Source organism: Equus przewalskii, chromosome 11 (assembly GCF_037783145.1).
Source record: "Equus przewalskii isolate Varuska chromosome 11, EquPr2, whole genome shotgun sequence".
NCBI classification, from domain to species: Eukaryota; Metazoa; Chordata; class Mammalia; order Perissodactyla; family Equidae; genus Equus; species Equus przewalskii.
In genome coordinates this window covers 7,986,152-8,008,337 of record NC_091841.1, presented here as the reverse complement: position 1 = coordinate 8,008,337, position 22,186 = coordinate 7,986,152, and the positions used below count along the sequence as shown (strand labels likewise).

The 22,186-nt window shown below is 38.1% G+C and overlaps 1 long non-coding RNA gene across 1 annotated transcript in view; it reads left to right on the top strand.

Annotated features, from left to right (window-relative positions):
• Positions 1–22,186, top strand: part of LOC139074321 (uncharacterized) — a 298,587-nt gene that overhangs the window by 215,856 nt on the left and 60,545 nt on the right. The window lies entirely within an intron of this gene.

Here is a 22,186-nt window from a genome sequence, read left to right as displayed (position 1 = left end):
GTGGGACTCTAGAACATGTATTTCTGGTAAGTTCCCAGGTGATGCTGATGCTGCTTGGCTGGTGACCAGTACACTTCCAGAACCATTGCTAAGATCCTCATCAAGGAGTGCCTCCCAGACTAAAGAATGATGACACTAGGCAAGCAAAACCAGCAGATTTAGTGCTTTCAGAATGAGTTCAACTGTCCAGAAAATGCCAGCAAAAAGGATAAATACTTCTTTTATATGAGTTCATGTACTAAAATAAATCATATGTTGATTTACTCCCTATGACTAGTGACGTCTTTGTTGAAAACAGAAGAGTTATTTATCAAATGTAGGAAATTCAAATCCCATTTTCAATGGATAAATTCTTTTTAGATAGATGGGAAGAACATGAACTTTGGCCTTCTGGGCTCAAATTGTAGTCTACAATTTATTTGCTTGAAAACCTTGAGCAAAGTTGGTTAATTTCTGCAAGCTCAACTATAAAATGGAGATATTAACACTTCATCTTGAAAGGTGGTTGTGACGGTTTAACATAGTGCTTGGCTAAAAGTGGGAACTGAGCAAAAAGTAGATATTTATGTTATTATTCAAAAAAGTGATTGCTTTCCTGTTGTGTGACTTTAGAGTACTGCATCAGAGAATATGAGTCCATAAATGTCTTTAGGCTAAACCTCTAAGTATCTTTGCCCTTCAGTCTACCATTGCAACTAAAATTCATATGATTCAACTAAAAACTTTTCATTGATTTGATGTCAAGTTAAGTAGGATTAGTGGTTCTGTATTTCGTTGAATTCAATTTGCACATGTTGTAGGCAAACAGGTCTAGAAGAGTTAATTCTATGCAAAGGTGATTTTGATCATTCAAAGATATGAAAACCACTTCTTAATCAGTTGTTGACATTTTTGAGGGCTGCAAAAATAAAACAAAACAAACAAATAAAAAATTGACTGAGAGTTAGAAAACTTGATTAAAACCGTTTATAGGATTATATACAAAACATTTCCTATGATCTGTGGACAACTTTTGGAATTTTTCCTTTTCTTTCTTTTTTGATGAGGAAGATTCTCCCTAAGGTAACATTTGTTGCCAGGCTTCCTCTATTTCACATGTGAGCTGCCACAGCATGGCCACTGATGAGTAGTGTAGGTCCACGTCCGGGAATCAAACCCAGGCCATCCAAGTGGAACACACTTAACTTAACCACTAGGCCACTGGGGCTGACCCAATTTTTGGAATTTTTAAGAGCACTTTTGCCTACATAGATTTGTTGTATAATTTGGTGTCTTCAATGTCTAATGCCCACATAAGAGATAACTCTGCCCAACTTCGCTGACTCCGTAGTTTGCCGTTTAAAACTGGTTTTCATGACTTGATGGCAAATGTGTGTAGATAACTTTCTTGATTGGGTAAATGTTCACATGACTTAAATGATCAGTCTTGTCTCTGATTTCTAAGACTATTTTTCTTAGAGTACTGTCAGGGTGAGTGCCAAGGAAAGTCATTGAACTTAATTTTTTCTTCCTAATTAGGTAACCCCTTGTGGATGGTTATAACTTCATTGGTTAATTGATTCTATTTGACAGCTAGACAATGTGACTCTATTCTCAAGGAAGTTATCTGTGGACTGAATTGGCTGCAACAACAGTCATGGCATCAGAGTTGGAAAAGATAACATAGTACATTACCACCCTGATTAACCTCTAGAGGGAGCTCAAGATATCACTTCCCCCTCACCCCCTCTATTCAAAGATGAACAAGTTGCAAGTGAGTAAAAGAGTAAAAAGACATCTAGGGACACATGATTGAACACAAGGCTCAAGAGAAGAGCTTCAATATGAAGAAAACAGGATTTTGTCTAAAACATTTTTCTCGTCTTTCATAACTTTACTGTAGTTGGGTAGCTTAGCATTTTCTCTAGAAGGACAGGATAGGGAATGGGTCTCTTAGGCCCATCCCTTTCAGATCTTACCTGACTTTTGATTTATATGAGCTTTGTGTACTCCTTTCAACATCTGAGATTTGGGAAGTTCAAACCAGAGGAGAGAAGCCAAGGAGAAGGCTGCTTGACTTACCTAGAATATGCCACACATGACACAACATGTGATAGGCTAAATAGAGGACCAGCTGGTGACTTGGGGCCAAGGCTCATCTAGTAATAACGGGCATGCATTTGGCATATACCACTTGAGAAGCTTCTGTAACTGACGATAGCATAACAGGGCTTCTGTAGGCCAATGATGTCCTCCAGTCTCTCTGTCCTATCAGAAGTAGGGCTCATCAATAAGAACATCACCTCACTGTTACATGGCGCATTTTCCAGCATTAAAAACTGCTTTAAATACTTTTAAATGACTTATAAAATATATGAGTTTATGTATAATACTTATACTCCCATAGTAAAATTTTGGAAGGCTAAGCAAGGAACTGTTGATATTTGTGGCCACACAGTCACTTTGGGTTCTGGTTACCCCTGTGCTCTGGGATAAAAGATAGGCTTTATTTTTCATTGTACTCTATGTGTGTGTGTGTGTGTGTGTCTGTGTATGTGTGTGTGAACTGTATGTTTCTTCTATTCCTTTTCAATAAATGTTATACACTGAAATGGTCATGGTGGTTATTTCTAGGTTGTAGAATTAGAAGTGATTTGTTTCTCCCTCTCTTTTTATATCTTTTTCTGTTTTCTGATTTTTTTTGCAATGATTATATATTACTTTAAAACCAAGAAAAATAATTGAAAGAGATTCATCATTTAATCCCTAAAACAACCAGAGGATATAACAGAAGGATATAACATAAATGATATTAATCTCTCTGTGTTTCAGTTTCTAATAGGATTAAATAATTTGTCTAGGGTCTTGTCTGGGAAAACTGGGACTCAAACCTGGTTTTCTGATTCATTCCATTATGTCAGACAGGCCTAATCATGGTAAGGAGAGCAAAAACTTGTCTTCTTAATGTCCACTCCCCCTAGGGACCCCAGAAGTTGCAGCATGATTCCACAATGTTTTCTTCTAATGTCTCATCAAGATGAATCCATTTGGACTTTGCATGCCCACTAGTCAAAGATTGGGGAGAAAGAGTCTGAAAGAAGGGGGATCATACACCATAGAGAATACCAGAGGACTGACATTCTCTTACCTATCTTATTCAAAGGGTTGCACTCTTTATCTTTTAAAGCTAATTTTCTCTTGGTGCATTCACAGGGACCAGGAAGACTTATTAGAATTCAGTCCCTACTCTCTGCAGAAAGACAATTTACATGTGGCACCAGCTCAGACATGCTTCTCCTAATTCATTTGAAGGGCACTGAAGGAGAACAGCAGAGTTTAATATTTGCCTGCAGCCTCACTGGTGCTTGTTAAGGTGGCTTTATGGTCTCATTTGGGCCTGGCTCCTTTCCAGAAGGATTAACCAGTGTTCTTATGGAGAGGCCTCTGTGAGGCTGAGGCGAAGATGAGCCCAAGCCCCAGAATTGAATTTCTGCCGGTCAAAAGATGTAGCTGACTAGACAGGAATGGCCAACACCTAGGGTATGCGCCACCACTCCTGCCCCTGTGGCTGTGGCAGTCACAGCTAATTGATTTCTTGGCTGAGTTTGTATATAGTCTCAGGACCCTTGTCACATCACTCTAGGAAGTTACAACCAATTGACTATACTAGTCTAGCAACAAGTTGAAACCGATTTGCCACCCCTGAAAACAAAGCAGGTGTGGAGTGGGGAAGTGCTTAGCTGAGACGTTCTGGGTGTACATGCTTAGCACACCATCACCGGATTTATTTTTTTCACGGTTTTGAGTTTACCACAATCCTACACACTTTTCTTTGACTGTGTTCCAGGTTCTCTTGATCACTTTAGCTTGTCTCAATGATGAACTGAGAACAACACTCATCCCAAGAATGAACTGATTAGAGCAGAGGAGAAAGGGCAGAAAGCTTGCCTTCCTCAACTTCAGAAGGTTCTACGCCTATTGGTGCAGCAACATTGATCACCTCCTAGAACACGTCCTACTGGTGATCTTTGTCTACCCATCCAATAGAAGAGTGTTTACAATTTAAAAAATTATTTTGAACCCCCAGGTAGGGCTACACATTTATCCCAATAGATTTTATTATAGTACTTGATCCAGCACAACCAGAGGCACTCACAGCTAGAGTGTACAACTGTGTACTTGGGGGCTTTGGGGAGAAGAAGAAAGAAAGAAAGAAAAGATTGATGACAGTTGTTAGCTCAGGAGCCAATCTTTAAAAAAAAAAGACTTGATCCATTGTTCAACATTTGTTAGTCATTTGATGGCGATTTCTGTTGTAAAATACATTTTCTCTTCCTCAAAACTTTTCTTGCCCACAGGTTTGATGGGTAATGTACTCCATTCTTCATTTATGAACAATCCATAGCATTTAGTGTCTCTACATCTCTGCCCAAAGGAGAGCACTCTAGGCCCCTCTCCTTCTCTGATTAATTTCCATCTATTCTTCAGTTCTCAGCAGCTATCTTTCCCCTGGGAAGCATTTCTTAACCCCCAACTCTGTTACTTTTCCCATGCGTGTGACCCTGACAGTTCAGGTGACTCATCTGTGAATTGAAGGATTAAGCATTAGATTCTATCAAAAGTCTCAGGATGCTGGCCCTGGGTTATTTGCAAACATCTTGGGTACGTTTATTACTGTCTCTGTTTAGTCCAAGGTGTCGTTTTGGCTTGTCAAAAACTTTCCTTTCAAATTACTACAGAAAACATAGAACTTCTCTGATCTTAAAAGGCAAAATAGAAATTTTTAAAAACCCTGTCATAAGTACTAGGATTCCTTATTGTTTAATTTCATAACAGGCTAAATAATGACTGAGATGAGGAAATTGTTTGTATATGGAAATTATTTACCACTTATGGTAAATTGAACCCCAATTATTCTTTCCCACCCACCTTCATTCTTGCCTTCATTGACTTTTGTGACTGCTAAATAATTATATATATATATATAATATATATATATATAATATATATATACAGTCAGCTCAGCTGCTAAATCAAGATAGAGGAGATCAGTCCTTTCCTCCCCAGGAGATGTATCAACCATCATTAAAGATGCAGACAGCAAAACAGCAATTTGAGCCTCAGAGAGCAGGTTGGAAAAGAATAATTTACAGTTGTGTTTTTGCTGCTGGCATTACACTAAATCACACCAAGCCGCTTCATTTCTTAGGCATGTTTGCAGTCTGGGATCAGAACAAGTCTATTGGAGTAGAACTTTTTTCCTTTTTTTTGCAAACAACATTTTTCAAAAATCTAAGGCCAAGAAAAAGAGAGAGTTGCCTACTTAGATAAAAATGACTTGTCTGTGCTTGGACCACAGACAGAGAAATGCAGGCAAGGTTAGATGTGAAAGCATGACTTATGGCAGTTGGGGGGCAGGGGACAAAAGTTTTCTTTTCCCCTTTTCATGTTCAGAAAGCCACAATTGATATCCCGCTTGTAACCACACCAAGGGGCACAGGAACAGAGAATCCAATACAAATGCATTGAAACCTTTTAAATTTGACACAGTGCAAAAGGAGAAGTATTCTTCACATTGAATTTCTTGCATCAGGACAATTGTTTCAAATCTTTCCGGGCAGGAAGCTTTTTGGAATAGAAGGAGTTTGTCAATTTAGTATTATCCTTTGTCTTCGCAGAATTTTATGGTGTTTTTAAAAAAATTAATGTCTTATGATTTGGTTGAAATTGTCAACAAAATAAAGTTGCTTTGGAAGTTCTATGGGCCTTCGATACAGATGCATGAAACTTGGAAATCAACTAGACTAATCTTACCTATTTTAAAAATGTGAGTTTTGAGGTTTAGACAGAATACTTTGACAGTTAATGGCAGAGCTGGGATGAGCAAAGTTCTGCTGGGTCTCAATCCAGATCAAGCCTCAGGGTAAATCATTTTCAATCGGACCTTGTTCCTGTGAGGTCATAAGCTGTCTGTCATTGCTGTCATGGATCCTTCACAATTAGAGGGATAGGAGCCTTGGAAGGCTGCACAATCTGTCCTAAGGAAGAAATGGTAGTTCTCATAGGGTCAAACTTTCTTGAGTCATGGGTCTATTCTGAATTGAACATTTTTTAGACAAAAAGTCTCATGGCTTAAGAAAGCTAAAAAAGAAAAAGAAAAAAAAAAAACACCAAAAGCAGGCTTGGAAAGATGAACAACACATAGAAACAATGAGTGAGCATTTTGTTTTGGTGTCAAGGTCACTTTTAAGTGTTGAGACAAAGTTCATTTATTGTGAACAATCAGATGCTTTTTCTTTTGACATTTATGTTAGTCTCATCTCTTCTCTTTGGGTATTTTTTTTTTTTTTTTTGCTAATGTTAATTGATTATTAGTCTAAGATCCAGTGTTAGGATGAGTAAGTGAGATCACTTGCTACCCATAAGATTAAGAGATGGCTATTTTCAAAAGAAGAAAGTGAGTTCTTCAATGATTGGTTCCCTTTCATTCATCTGCCTCTCCCTAAGGCTCTAACTCTGCCAGATTCCGTGATACACAATGTTGATTTCACCATATGCTAAGATACGGTGCTTCTTTGCTCTAATTAGAGAATCACATCCATAACTTTAGCATCAGCAGCACTACCTATAAACCAACTAAAAACCAACTAAGCCAGCCTACTTGTCTTCCTTTTCCATCTTCAATTTTGAGTGACCATTCTTGCTTTTCTTGGTCTATGTTTGCCGATCAGGAAGAACAGCTGAAGTGTCAGGACAGACAGAACTAACCAAGGGAGATTCACAGCCACTTACTCTGTGAGTTGTGGCTTCTGAGATCAAAGTTGAGGCTGCTAGAGCAGACTCATGTCTTTGTTGACTGCTACCTTCATGGACGGAGCACTTTGCAGATCAGCGAACTTCTGCCTCTGTTGCCACAGTCTTCGCATCCCCTACTTTGCTCCCCTGTAGATTTTAGTGCTACAAAACAAAGTTTTCCTAACACCACGGAACTGCCTTCCTCCCTCTGAAGCTAGAATCCAAAGGAAAGAAAGGCTTAAACTGAACCCCACAGAACCTCTCACAGTGGCATCAGCACCTCTGTGCTGTTCTTTTGTGTTACTCAAAGTAAGAGTGCCACTCTGTTGAAGCAAGTACAGGGAGTTGCTGAGCAGTCAGTTTTTTCTGCTAAACTCTCTTTTTTTAGCGTTCTGTGGATTCCAGGACAGAGTCTCAGTGGAGCTTTCTAAAGGCACCGCCGCCACATCTTCCACCTGGGTTTGGAAAATCACATCATCTTCTTTCTAACTCTTCCATCAGCCATCCACACTTCTGTAACCCAAATTGCAGCTAACGATTCTCTTATTGATGTGGAAGGCAACATAGAGAGCTCAGCCCTCTGGAGCTCTAGGACTGACAACACACAGTAAAAATGCAGTTTGCCTCTTGAAAATCAGGAACTTTTCTTTTGTAAGTGAAATTACTTTGTAAATTCTCCCCTGGCAATTTTCATGACAAGAAAGAGTCATTTTGTAGGAAAATGAGTAAAGTTCTTGTGCTAAGTTATCTTTTAAATGTCAGGGTTTAAAAAATATCAAAGATAAATAAGTAGTTTGAGGGAAGGAGAAACATGAAATTTACAAAGCATGCTGAATATTGAAATGGTTTATTGCAAGTTAGAATTTTGTTTTCAAAAGTCTTGCTGTTGAGAATCTGGCTTTGGATTTAAGGACTCCTGTCATTGACAAACAGATTGGGACATATGATGTTTACTGGAATTCATTTTATCTGTACCCTTAGGATCATGAACAGCAGTTCTTTTAGACTATTTTTGGAAATAGATCAACTATTTAATCCATACTTATTCTCCATCTCCACATAGGCCTGCGTGCACACACACACACACACACACACACACATGCACACACACACACACACACACACACACACACACACACTCTAACCATTCCAAGCAAACATTTGATGGAAAATATGATCTTGAAAATGCATAAAAAGAAAAATATACAAATTTCAAATGTAAAACTAAATCTGGGAAAAAAACAAGACCAGTCAATAGACAGTGTACCTCAGACTATGTTATTGTCACTTAATTCTCTGCTGTGATTATTCATTTCACAACTGAAAACAAAAATCAATGTCATCTCAGCATTGAACAAATCTAATGAAATCTTTCCATAGTGAAGATCTATGACCCATAGTAGCAGCTGTTGTCCATATTTAGCAATTATAAGGATCTTATTTAGTGTTTATTAAACACCATAATAGCAGACTGCTATAAAATGAATTCTTTTATCTAGTTCTTCCTTCCTTTGAAGTTGATATTAAATGGACAAAAAAAAAAAAAAAAAAAAAGGGAGACAGAGAAAAAAGGCAAATACCTTTGGGAGAATGTTAAAACAGTAGTTTTGCAAGGTTCAATAATACATGACACAATACAATTGATTCTGTCCATGTTAGAAGTATCTTGATGAGAAGGATGCATTTCTAGGAAATAATGAGTCTTATGTCTGTGTGATGAAGTAAAAACAGGCCTCAAAGTCAAACACACCAGGGGTTCAGATGTATTGACTCATAGTTCCTAGGGCTCCATAGGTGCAGAGTAACCAAAATGTTTGATATTGCAGAAATTTTGAACAACTTTTATGTACCACTTAGTTTGACATGGGCATCCAGGGGGTGTTTCTCAGCTCCTGCCTCGATGCAGAGGGTCATACAACTTCAGCTCTGCCCATGCATTCTTCATACCTAGGCCCAGCACAATATAATAAGATGAGCTGACTTTGTTCTATCAGACCCCCTAAACACATCTCAGATTCGTCTCCTGTTCCCAACTCAGAATCACATCTCCAATCTCAGTGGGGCTAACTTTTTCTCTCCTAAGACTTGATGGTAAAGATACCCAGTCCTAATTTACCATCTTCTCTACCTCCTTCTATTCTTTCTAACTCTCAAAGATTCTCTTTGCCTAATAGTTTCCTCATAGAATTCTGGCTTCTCTACTTCCTACCTGTATCATCTCAATTCACTTCTCTAAAACTCTTCAATCCCACTAGAGAAATGAGTAGAAGGATACCTGCTTCAGCACAGTTGTGAGTGTGAAATGAGTACTGCATTTGGCAGAGCAGATGGTCAGTAAATGTTAGTCTTCTCTTTTTTCCCCTCCGTCCTCTGACCTTGAAATATATCATAGGGAGACCAGATGGTTTATAAGAGAAAAGGACCTAAGACACCTCCTATTGATCAGTCCTAGGAATATCCCTTCTCAGAATATTGCCATAATTCTGGATCATAAATATTCTTTTAAAATAGATACTAAACTATTCATTTAAATTATTTGTATCATTGTACACACAAACAGTAGGCTAGGGGATATGAAGAATTACTTGTGCCCTCAAGTAATTTACAATCTGGAAGGGATAGGCAGACACATAAGCACAACTATATTATTAGAAAGGATGAATTAAAAGTACGGAATTGCCCAAAAGATTCCAAAAAACTATTAGAACCAATAAATTAATTCAGCAAAGTTGCAGCGTACAAAATCAGCACATAAAAATAAGTTGCATTCCTATACAACATATTCCCCAAAAGGAAATTAAGAAAACAATTCCATTTATAGTAACATTAAAAAAATAAAATACTTAGGAAGAAATTTAATCAAGGAGGCTAGAGACTTGTACAATGAAAACTACAAAATGTTTCGGAAAGAAATTAAAGACACAAACACTTTGAAAGACATTCCATGTTCATGGTTTGGAGGACTTAATGTTGTTAAGGCAACAATTCCACCCAAAGCCTCCTACAATTTAATACAATCCCTATCAAAATCCTAACTACATTTTTTTTGCAGAAATAAAACTCATATGGAATTTCAAGAAACCCCAGATAGCAAAAAAAATCTTAAAAAAGAACAAAGTTGGAAGACCCTCATCTCTTGATTTCAAAACTTACAATAAAACTACGGTAATCAGGGGGCTGGCCCCGTGGCCGAGTGGTTAAGTTCGCGCACTGCGCTACAGGCGGCCCAGTGTTTCGTTGGTTCGAATCCTGGGCGTGGACATGGCACTGCTCATCAGACCACGCTGAGGCAGCGTCCCACATGCCACAGCTAGAAGAGCCCACAACGAGGAATACACAACTATGTACCGGGGGGCATTGGGGAGAAAAAGGAAAAAATAAAATCTTTAAAAAAAAAAAAAAAAAAAAAAAACTACGGTAATCAGAATAGTGTGTTCCCAAAACAAAGACAGGCATTTAGATCAATGGAATAGAATAGAGATCTCAGAAATAAACCCTCACAGACATGGTCAAATAATTTTTGACAAGGATGCCAAGACCACTCAGTGGAGAAAGGAGTCTTTACAACAAATGGTGCTCGGAAAACTGGCTATCCACATATGAAAGAATGAAGTTGTATTCTTATACTATATGCAAAAATGAACTCAAACTGATAACAGATCTAAACATAAGAGCCCAAACTACAAAACGTTTAGAAAGAAAACATAGGGCGAAAGCTTCGTGACATTGGATTTGGTAATGATTTCTTGGATATGACACCAAAAACACAGGCAACAATAGAAAAAAATAGATAAATGGAACCTCATCAAAATTAAAAATTTTGTGCATCAAAGGACACCATCAACAGAGTGAAAGGCAAGCCACAGATTGGGAGAAAATATTTGCAAATAATATATCTGATAACGGATTAATATTCAAAATATAAAAGAACTCCTACAGCTCAACAACAAGAAAACAACCCAATTAAAAAATGGACAGAAGACTTGAGTAGACATTTCTCCAAAGAAGATATACAGATGGCCAATAAGCACATGAAAAGATGCTCAGTATCACTAACCATTAGAGAAATGCAAATCAAAACCATCATGGGATACCACTTCACACCTATTAGGATGGCTATTATCAAAACAAATAAACAAAACCTGAAAATAACGTGTTGGTGAGGGTGTGCAGAAAGCGGAACCCTTGTGAATTGCTGATGGGGATGTGGAAAACAGTATGAGGTTCCTCAAAAAATTAAACATGGAATTGCCATGTTATCCAGCATTTCCATTTCTGAGTATTTCAGTACCCCAAATAAGTAAAAGCAGGGGTTCAAACAGAAATTTGTGTACCCATTTTCATAGCAGCATTATTCACAATAACCAAAAGGTGAAAAAGGAAAAAACCCAAATGTCCATTGACAGATGAACGGATAAAGAAAAATGTGGTATATGCATGCAAGAGAATATTTTTCAGCCTTAAAAAGAATGAAATTCTGACACATGCTACAACATGGATGAACCTTGAAGACATTATGCTAAGTGAAGTAAGCCGGACACAAAAGGACAAATATTGTGTTATTCTACTGATATGAGGTACTTAGAGTAGTCAAGTTCAGAGAGACAGAAAGTAGAATGGTAGTTGCAGGTGCTGGGCAAAGGGGAAAATTGGAAGTTATAGTTGAAGGGTGCAGACTGTCAGTTTTGGATGATGAAAAAGTTCTGGAGATGATGATTGTAACGGATGTACAACTGTGAACACACTTAATGCCACCGAACTGCACACTTAAAACAGTTAAATAGAAGTTTTATGTTTTGTATATTTTACCACACACAAAAAGTGCACTATTAAAGAGATAAGGTCCTGTGGGAACAATGGAGACCCTAGGTTTGCCTGAGGGTGGCAGTAATACTTCTCAGAGGAGGCATTGTCTGAAGAGAATTTTGAAAGATTGCTGGGATCTTTGGATCAGTATGATTGGAGTACAGAGCTTTCAAAGCTGAGTGTAATTGTGCAGTGGCTTGTTCAGTATAATGCGAGGTAGGCCACGTTCGTTCCATGTTCAACAAATATTCACTGAGTGTCTATTAAGTACCAGACATTGTGTTAGGCACTGGAGATTCTGCAGAGAACAAAATGGGCCCAAATCTCCACCATGTAGCTTGCATTCTACTGCATGGTGGAGCAGGGGGGCTTAGCGGGAAGTAATCTTGATAGAAGGGGGACAAATGGGAGATGGCTTTGGAGGCAAGCCTAAAGAATTTGGACTTCGGGGAAAAACTAGGACCTTTGTGGCTATAATATAAAATATGAATTCTCCAGGTGAGACAAGATCAGAGGAAGACCAGCTGAAATGAACCAGTTACACTAAATGAGAAGCGATGAAGATTTGGACTAAGGAAATGGCAGCGGAGAATGAAGAGGAAGGGATTTGAAAGATAGAATCAACCAGGAATGTCAAATGGACAGAGAAGATGGGTTGAAGATGAAAATGACTCTGATATTTTTCAGTTTGGATGCCCGGGAAGAATCAGGAATCTAACCTTGAAGTGTAGCCTCCACTTTGGAAGGCCAACAAGATCCTGAAAGAAACCTCAGCCACTTATACTAATTGACAAAGAGAAAGCAACATGAAATCCTTTCTGTAAAGTTCAGCATAGGCTGCAATGAAGATGCCCTCCAGAATTTTGTTTATGGGGTTCTATCATTTAATTACCGTTTATTGTGGTCAAAGGTTATTTCTTTGACTCTCCCCACTTATCTTGTTACTCCTCTTATTATGTTGTTGAAAATGTCTTGAGAGTTTAAATAAAAAGTTGTATCGGATGAAGATAATTTTATTTCACTTGAGGCATTTGATGATTGATTCGACCAACGTAGTGAGATCATATTGTCACGAAGATGATAGATCAATCAGGGAACTGTGTCTGACTCTTGTATGATAATTAGGTCATTTCTTTAATCCAGCTCTGGGAAAATGTTTTAGATAAGCAAATAGCGAATTCAGATCAGCTCTGTTTATGATATCACACTGTATGCTTGCTTAATGATTTAACAGCTATGCTAAACAATTGAGCCTTTTAAAGAAGCCATGTCAGAGGAATGCTAATATAGTCTTATAATTGCCTTTCAAATGTTAGGCGAAATGCTGATTAAAGTTTACATTATGGTTCCTGGTAGAGATGGGTAGAAATTAAATATATACTTATAAATATTTTAATATCATAAACCACATCCCAGCAGTCAATTTGAGCAGCAGAATAAATATGGCCTCTATTACTTTAAAGGTTCATCGTTTATTTTAAAATGTCCTTGGGACGTCACCTGCTCAAATCCATTTCTCCTGTTCTTTGACGGTGAGTTTCCCTGGTTGGTGGCTAGCAGTCATGCCACCTGCTCTGTGGGTGCAAGGGGTAATGTTAAGTACCGGGTCTTATTAGTTATGCAGGTTCTGACCTAGTAAAAATGAACACCGAAGTAGGAGCCAAGGGACCTGATTCTAATCTTGCTTTTGCATCTACTTGACCTTGGGGAAGTTATAAAACACCTTTGGGCGTCAATATTCCTATTTGGGAAATGGGACAGTAGATGACCTCTCTAACAGGGAGTAAACAGTGTGTAGTGTGATCACAAACAGACATGGCATGGCTGAGAAGGAGATTAGTTGTAGCAATTAAAATGAACCCATTAGGACCAACTTCACATCTAACAGAGTTGGCTTCAGAGTTATGCTTTTGAGCCAGTGAGATGGCAAGCTCCCTGATTTCAGGCACTGAATTGCTTTTTTGTCTTTGTATTCCCAGTACCTGTCTCCTAATGTGTACTTGTCTAATTTTCATTCAACAATAATTTGCTGAATGTCCTCTTTGTGCTCAATAATTTAGCCACTGGTTCAGAGCCCCGGCTCTGGAATAAAACTGCTTGGTTGCCTGAAGTCAGATGCTGGCTTGTCACTTACTAGATATGTGACATTGGGCAAGTTAACTTCTCTCAGCTCCAGTTTCCTCATCTGTGAAATGGAAGTAATACAATACTTCTTATTCTGGGGTTGTTGTGAGGATTAAATGTCATTATTTGTATTTTACAGCTTTTGACATAGTATGTGGCACAGAGTAATTGCTTAATCATTTTTTGCTGTGATAGTAATGATGAGGAAGAGAAGGGAGAGAGGAAGGAGGAGAAAGAGGAAGAGACCCCTGGGGCATAGTAAATGCTTATTGGATAAATATGTCTTCTCTATTTATCTCCATCTATACCCCTGATCTGTCCTCCTGTTATCTTGACTTTGTCACTTAAACCAAACCACTCTTCTAGGTTCCTGCTTTCTTGATTTGGCACTTAAGACAGGCAAGTGCTCCTCCTGATCTCTTTTGTCTCCTTTGGATTTTATTTTTATTTGCTCTTTCTTTTTAATCAAAATTATACTTCAACATGGTTTAAAGAGGCAAATAGTCTTACAATTCTTGTTCTGAAAGCAACAACCCCTTAAACACTTTTTGCATCTCCTATTCTGCAGAGGCAACCAATTTCAACTCTTTCAGCTGATTGTTTTGGCATTTACCTTCATATCTTTCAATAACATGCTTTTATTGAAATTTCTTGATATTCCACTTGTAGGCATAATCTATTGATTTCTCACAAAGAAAGATGAGGATTTAGCTCTCTTTAATCACTCCCACTGCATATGCACGTGACCTCATCTCTGGACCTTCCCAGTAGCTGCCCTTAGAATTGTGCTTGTGTCACTACTCAGTGTTTACCCTACTATCAATATGGAAATACTCTTCACAGCTGAGCCGTGAAGGTACATGATTTATTTTCCTTTCATACTCAACATTTTTTTTCTTGGACTTAGTAAGTTGTCATTTTTGGTTTATGTTGTTTTGTGATTGGCTTATTTTTCTATGACTCTATAGTTAACTCATTCCTACACTCTTCTCCCATTGAGTAAATTTCCTCTGAATATTGGTCGATACACTACGAATTAGTTTTAGTCTTATTTCTTGAAATAATTTTCCCAAACCTTGTGACTAATCTGCTCCCCAGCCGTTGCATTAGGAATCTTCCTTCATGATTAGCCATCACTATTCCTTTGCCCTCTCTGTTATTAATTCCACATGTCCCTTTTTCTTGGTTTAGTTTCTCATTTTGGTGAAGTGTGGCCTCCAGGACTTTCCTAAGGAAAGGAGCACGGGAAGCAGATTTTTGAGACCTTGTATTTCTAGAAATATCTTCATAGTATCCTCACACTTAATTGATAGTTTGGCTAGATATTCAATTCTAGGTTGGAAATTATTTTTTCCTCAGCATTTAAAGCATTATTCCATTCTTTCTTTTTTTAAATACTTTCCACCAAATCTTTTTTTTTATCCTACATTTACCCCCATTTCCAAAGATACCTAGTGCTTGCCAATTGCTGAGACTTGGAGTATCATGAAGTATAAAATGACTTGCTTCTTGTCTTTTCCTACTGCTGACTCAATTCCTCTTGTTCTGCTAAATCAGTTGTCTCTTATCTGTCCACTTTCCAGCTTATAAAATTATGAAATTTTGTCACTGTTTTCCCTTCTTCCACATTATTGGTCCTTATGGGCTATGTCGTTTAAATATCTGTTTACTGTTGTTTTAATAGAATTTTAGGAGTGAGTAGAGATTATTGCTTGAATTCAATCTGTTGTTTTAATTGGAAGACCACGTATGTATTCTTTCCTTGTTGGAGTCAACCCCTTAATCTCTTCACAGCAGCCTCTACTTGCATAGTTCTCTTCTAAGACATCAGACCCTTATAAACTACTCCTTGCAAGTCTCTTTCAGTTTTGTACATCATGGTATTATAATTTTCTTAACATCATATGTGGGCCTCAGACCAGATACGGACAGAATCTGTCTTCATTTATCGCACGAATCTGCTCCGGACTTTTCTTCAGCTAGTGAATGTCAGTGACAGGGTCTGTAATTCAAAACTGGCAACAAGGAAAACCATGGCTGAATCATGTTTTCTTTTAATCAGTTTTACACAACTGGAGGGTAACTGCTTATCTGACTGAATTTGGGTCTCTCAATTTGGACTCTTTCTGGACTTAAGAGAGAGAATACACAATTTAAACTGCTTTAAGTATTTATTGCTTCAAAACATTGGAAAGTTTAGGGTAGTTCTGGTGTCAACCTTGGTTTGAGTCAGGGGCTCAGATGATATCACTATGTATTTTTCTTTAATTAAGCTTGCTTGAACAGGTTTTGAAATGATGGGCTCCTAAGAGAGAAATCCATGAGAGTAAATAATGATAACATATTGATATTATATGTTTAAAAACTAAATATAATGCCAGCACATAGTACACACTCAATAAGTTATTATCATTATTATTATTAGTGCTTGTCATTCTATTACTATATTGAATTTTTGCAACAACCCTATGTGATATTGCTAATATTTTTTTTAATTTGGCATTCTTTTACTTTTTACAATTTGTCTATTTTTGTTACTATTATATCATTTTATAGTTCATAAAACCAAAGTTCAGGGAAGTTAATAAACTTTTCCACCGTCACAGATCAAAGAACTAACACAGCTGAGGTTTAAACTGAGGCACTATTTTCTGGGCCGAATGCTTAGTGTCAGTGCGCTATAAACTTTAAGAATGGCAGTCTTGTTCATTGATATTCACTACCCTTAGAAACAGGCTTTCTTCATCTCATTTGACTATCCTAATGTGTAGTATTGTCCCTCTATTGAGATAAGAAGAGTGAATTTGAAAGCATTTAGGTGATTTTCCCAAGCTATCCAGCTCTGTGTGGCAGAGCGAGGACTTAGACCCAAGTTGCATTTTTTTCCACCCTACACTGTGATATCTTTGTACTCACTTGATGTTTTTAACTTCTGGATGAGCATCTAGCTGGCATAGCATTTTTAATCTTTATTAATAGATGAGTTCTGGGCAGCTGTATATTTTATTATGTGACAAAATGAAGCAAGTGGGAAACTGAGAGAGTGCAGAACATGAATTGGCTTTCCAGCCTTTTTAAGATGCTGTTGTAGCTTACTCTGACAGAAGACCAGAGGCAGGAAAAGGGAGGACTGATGGGGTGGGGTGGTCAGTAAGGAAGTTCACCTGATTGCATGGGGCTTGGTGTCAGGAACGAGACACTGGTGTTCTGCAGGGCATCTTTGTTACCCAAATTAGATTCCAAAGAGGCCCAGAGTGGAGGAATGAGCTTACACATTAGATAGGCTTGAGTTTAAATCCTGGTTTTAGTATTTATTAGTAGTGTGACCTTGAGCTTGTTTCTAAACAAGCCTGAGCTTTATTTTTCTTATTATAAAATGGAGGTAAAAAAATATGAACTCATAGGGTTATTGGGCAGGTTAAATATGATAATAGAGTTAGGCACTCAAGACTGTGCCTGGCACTTAAAAGGGGTCAGTAAATATTAGCTATTATTAATAATATTATTCAGATACAAACAATAGGGATCTTGTTGAGCTTTAGAATCTCACGTCAAAGACCTTCTCTAGAAAACAGATCCCAGTCTGCAAACTGAAGGAGCTTCATTTCCCCTGGTGTAAATTTCTTTCATGTTCCTCTCCACCTCCCTTTCACCCCTCTTCAGCCATACTGCATGCTTATCTTAGCCCCAAGTTCTCTGCTTTGATCTTTTCTTAATAAGGTAATTTTATTCTTTGACGTTAGCCTTGGGGGTATTCAAACTTTGTCTGAAATGAAAGTTTGATTGCAACCATTATCAATAGCTTGGGCCCTAAATCACCTGTTGGGCTGTTACACATCCAGGAACTGGACTGATTGCTTTTCAGCTTTGCTGAGGTTCATCAAAAGGCTGGGGCTGGGCAGAAACTGCTCTTGTTTCATAGGCCCCTCATGTCAGGTGGGAGGGAATGAGTGGAAATTCAGGTTGAAGAGTCTCTTTTTATTCCCGTGCTCCAGGTCTAAGGCTATCTTTTCTGTCTAAGGCAAGAATTTGTTTCCCTGAGGCTTCAGGATGAAATTCTGTCTGTGGTGGATGACACAGAATCGTGGAATGTGAGAACTGGGAAGAGGAACCTTTAGGATCATTGTCCCTTGAATCCTAGTGCTTGTGGAAGTGCCAGAGGGACAGAGGGACAGGGGTGACTGAGGGCATAGGTTCTCAGTCTTTTTGTTTTCATCCTCCACTTTTTCTCTTTTATATATTAGAACTCAGCATAAGGGTTTTTAAAAAGCCAAAATGAGGTTAGCTGCTAAATGAAAATATTACAAGACTCTTAGCTAATCAACGTTTTTCATTTCAGAAAATCGAGGTCAGAAAGATAAAGTTATGCTAAAATAAATTTATGCTACAAATATTAATTAAGCATCTTCTGAACGCCAGACATGTTGGCTAGCTCCTGAGAATACAATGACACACTCAGAGCAGATGAGATTCTTATTGAGGCATTGGCTTTTAGAGGTACTGGTGACCTTGTCTATTTACTCTGGACAGCAGGATTTTGTAAAGTCATGTATCTTTTATAAAATAGAAATCACATTTTTCTGGTTACCCCTACTACGACCTTTCTTAAGCATATTAATTGAGACTTGATATGATTAATAGCTAACTGGATTTTCTTGTTTTTGTGTATTTTTGTCCTGTTCCTTTACTCTGGCTTCTCAGCGAAGGGGTTGTGAGGCGAGGTGGAACTAAAAGTTGTATACTTGTAAGAGTTTGGTGGGTGCTGGAAATTGAAATTTTAAATTTGGTGGGAAGTAACTTAGCAGACCCTGAACCTGAGGCAGACTGTGGGGAAGAGATTAAGGGCGGTTGACCCAACCTTAGGGAGGATTCTTATACCTGCCCAGACTATTCTGTAATGATGCTACATTACAGAATCAACTACTTAAAGTTAACTTAAGCACGAATAGCAACACCTCTATAATTACTCCATAACCACAAATGTGATTTTGCATTCAACTGGATTTGCTGGATTCTGATAAAACCCTCATCCAGGTGTAGATAAGGGGGAACTCGGTGCCCTACCTCCAATCTAAATGCTTCTCTTTTATCATCCCTACTCTAGGAGTTCTCTTTTTGTTCCTATTCTCTGTCTTACTCAGATTAATGGAAATCCTCATTGGGCCTGATCATTTTATTTTTAATAGGGTAGTTAATATAGTTGCAGAGGGTTCTCATTCTTTCTTTGTAATTATTCAAAGTTTAGATTTTAAAAATATGACGTCTTTGTTAACTGATCCTATTTTTTTTTGGTACCCATCTTATGTGATGTCAGATCTCATTCTTGCTGTAGCTGCTTTGGAAGTTCTGGGACTGGAAGGGCAAGAAGTGAGTAGAGAGAGGATGAGAAGACGGAAATAAGAAAATGATTATTATAGACCATCTTGGCTTTTGGCCAGCCAAAAGAAACCTGAGGCCTGAGGACTACCACAAAGGTTTTTCTTCTCACTACTAGAAACACATGACTCTGTAATTACTTCTTGTGTCCTTCTCTGAGATGTCATCCCTGTGAGAAGCAGCCTGGGAATTTGTGGTTTGACTATTGTGTACACACTAATGTGTGGGCTACAGAAAAAGAACTTAAATTAAAAAAAAAAGAAGGATGAGGTCTAAATAGGTGTTGCTCCATTTTTAGTCTGGAAACTCCTCATTCACTACTCCTAGATCCCAGATAAAAGTCAAAGCAGCTAGAAGGCTCATCACATAATATGTACAACTTAAGGCAGCACATTATGATAGTCTTATCTAGTTCAAATATGTTTAACCTTCATTAATACAAAGGAAAAGTCAAAATGACAGCCGAACATTAAAACAATTTCAAGACATTGTGATATGGAGAGTCAAAAGGAGAGAGATATTGGAGGCAGAATTTGTGGTGACTGCTAATAGCACTGAAGTCCCAGGGACTGACTTTGCAGAGTAATTCTATAGGTGCAGGAGTTCTTATATCTGTACAGCAAGGCAGTAACTGCTTTGTTTGGAATCAGTCAGGCAAAGTCCATAACAAGTTCATTGCTTGGGTTCACAGGGACAGGAAATTGGTGTCCATATTCCACCTGTTTGTAAAAGGGAGCATGTGTTTTCTCCATTGTTCTTCTTTTCTAAGTTATTGATAAATATATTATTTCTGCTTTTATCTATTATGATAAAGATGGATTATTAATTTCTGTTCAAAAAGGAAGAATGCTAAGAGAGCTAAAATTTAATGTTCTCTAATATGTTGGATAGTTCTCTATCTCTATCTATCCTATATATATATACTCTATATGTATTTCTATACCTATACCTATATCTATATCTGTGTCTGTATCCAAAACACAAGTATCACTAGCAAAGAAGGAATGAGATAATCCAGATTATCTCTTTCAGCTGGGTCTTTCAATCTTGCCAGTTTAGTGGCTGGGCAGAAATGAAGTTGCCTTTTGCCATAGTCTTAATCATTGAGTTGAATGTCTTCCATGGCTTGATGAAACATTAGAGTTTTCTTTTTAATTTGGGAGACAGTGAGGGAGTGTACAATAGGACCGCATCTTTAGGGTCATCTATTCCTGGGTTCGAATCCACATTATTCCCCTCACCGGCTCTACAACCTTGGGAAAGCTACTTTTCTGAGGCTCAGATTTCTCGTGTGTAAAATGAAGATTGTTGGCATTGTAAGGTTGTTGTAAACTTTAGAAGAAGGAATTCAGAATGTTCTAGAAGAGAGTGAAGCAACTGACCGAACAGAGTTAAAGAGCCCCTAGGGAGCTGATGCCCTGAGTCTGGAGTTCAGGTAAAAAGCTCATGTGTTGCTTTGTCTTATTTTATCCAAACTGGGTTTCTATTCTTTGTTATTGCTGGCCTTCCCAGCCACCGGTCCAGCATCACCACAGCGTTACTCTTCACTGTGGCTTTGCATTTTAGAACATGCTATCTTTTCTCAGATGGTTGGAGTTAATTTAAGACAAAATAGGTTCAACAGCTCAGCAAATAACAGGCTGCTGAAGAAGACAATGTAGTTAGAAAATCAAACATTAAAAGACAAGAAAACAGATTACTAGAAATCTTCAGCCTAAATCAAAGCTTAGGCAGGCAGGACAGCTGTGAAAACAAACTGGATGATAGTGGAATGCAAAGATGCTGGAGTTGCTGGTCAGAATATTTTAAGTGTCTGTTTAGAAGTTTAATTAAATGGGAGGCAAGACTGTCCTTTGTGTCAACATTTGCAAACTTACAATTTGCCTCCTCCTTCCCTTTTGGAACAATGCCTGCCCACTCTATATTCAGTTAATTCAATCATTACTAAAATACTGTCCCAACTGGGACCAGTCCATTGCTCCAATAGATGTAGAGTGAGAAAGTAACCAGGAATAAAGTCTTCATCTGAAAGAGACTAGTGATGTGTTCTTGTTCTTAGAGAAGATCTGGTTGCTATTGATCTGTGAAAGCAAATTAACATTCAGAACAACTCTCTTAAAAGGGCAGATCAAGTGAGAATCCAACTTTTTTTGTTCTATCCAGTGCAAATGTACGAAAACTTTGCCCTTACACATAGCATCTTTCACATAAGACTCTGTTGGTGATTTCACCTGTTTCCCCAAGATTTATTTTGGTAGGGAAGGAGATGGTGTCTTTAAGAGAAGAGCACTCGTTTCTAAAACACCTGTGCCTGCTACAGTTTCTTCAGTGAAAACCAAATAGCTCTATGCCCACTTCTGTTCCTGTCATCATCTGTGACTCAAGAACATTAATTTGGTACCACTATTTCCATTATAATCCTTGTCTGGTGAACAGATTCATTATGGACCATATTTAGTTCCTTTTTATTTGTGTTTGTATAAACCTGGGAGATTGCACAGTGAGGGTAAGAATGAAACTTTCATTAGGAAAGTGAAAAGTTTCATTTCATTAGCGAAAACTTATTGGCTTCCATGCCAACCATGATAATGACATATTGTAAGAAAGGATAAGGGCTCAGCCCTGGTGCACAAGTTTGTGTGGGTGGGCATGTGCATGGGTAGCTGGGGGGCTTGGAACAGCATTGTGTGGGAGAAGGGTAGAGATATAGAATGCAGAGGATGTTTGCGAGTTTTCTCATGGATGGAGCTCATCAACTGAGTTCCCATCCCTAGAGCTAGCACCTGCTTCTACTCATGGTCATTACCATTAATTGGTTTTCTTTCAGAGGTAGTGTTATATAGAGAAAAGGAGATGTAGGCTGACCTTATTTGGAATACCAGTTCTGACTTAACCGCTTTGTAGCTCAGTTTTCTTATCTGTAGGATGAAGATAATAATAGAACCTCCTTCAAAGACGTTGTGAGAAGACATGAGTTACGAGGGTAATGCCTTTGGAAAAGTACCAGGCTCACAGTATGCATTTATACTGTAACAAGTTGCTTTGCATCTTTGGTCCTCAGTTTTTCCTACCTGTAAATTAGGTAATAATTGCTTTTCAGGGATGT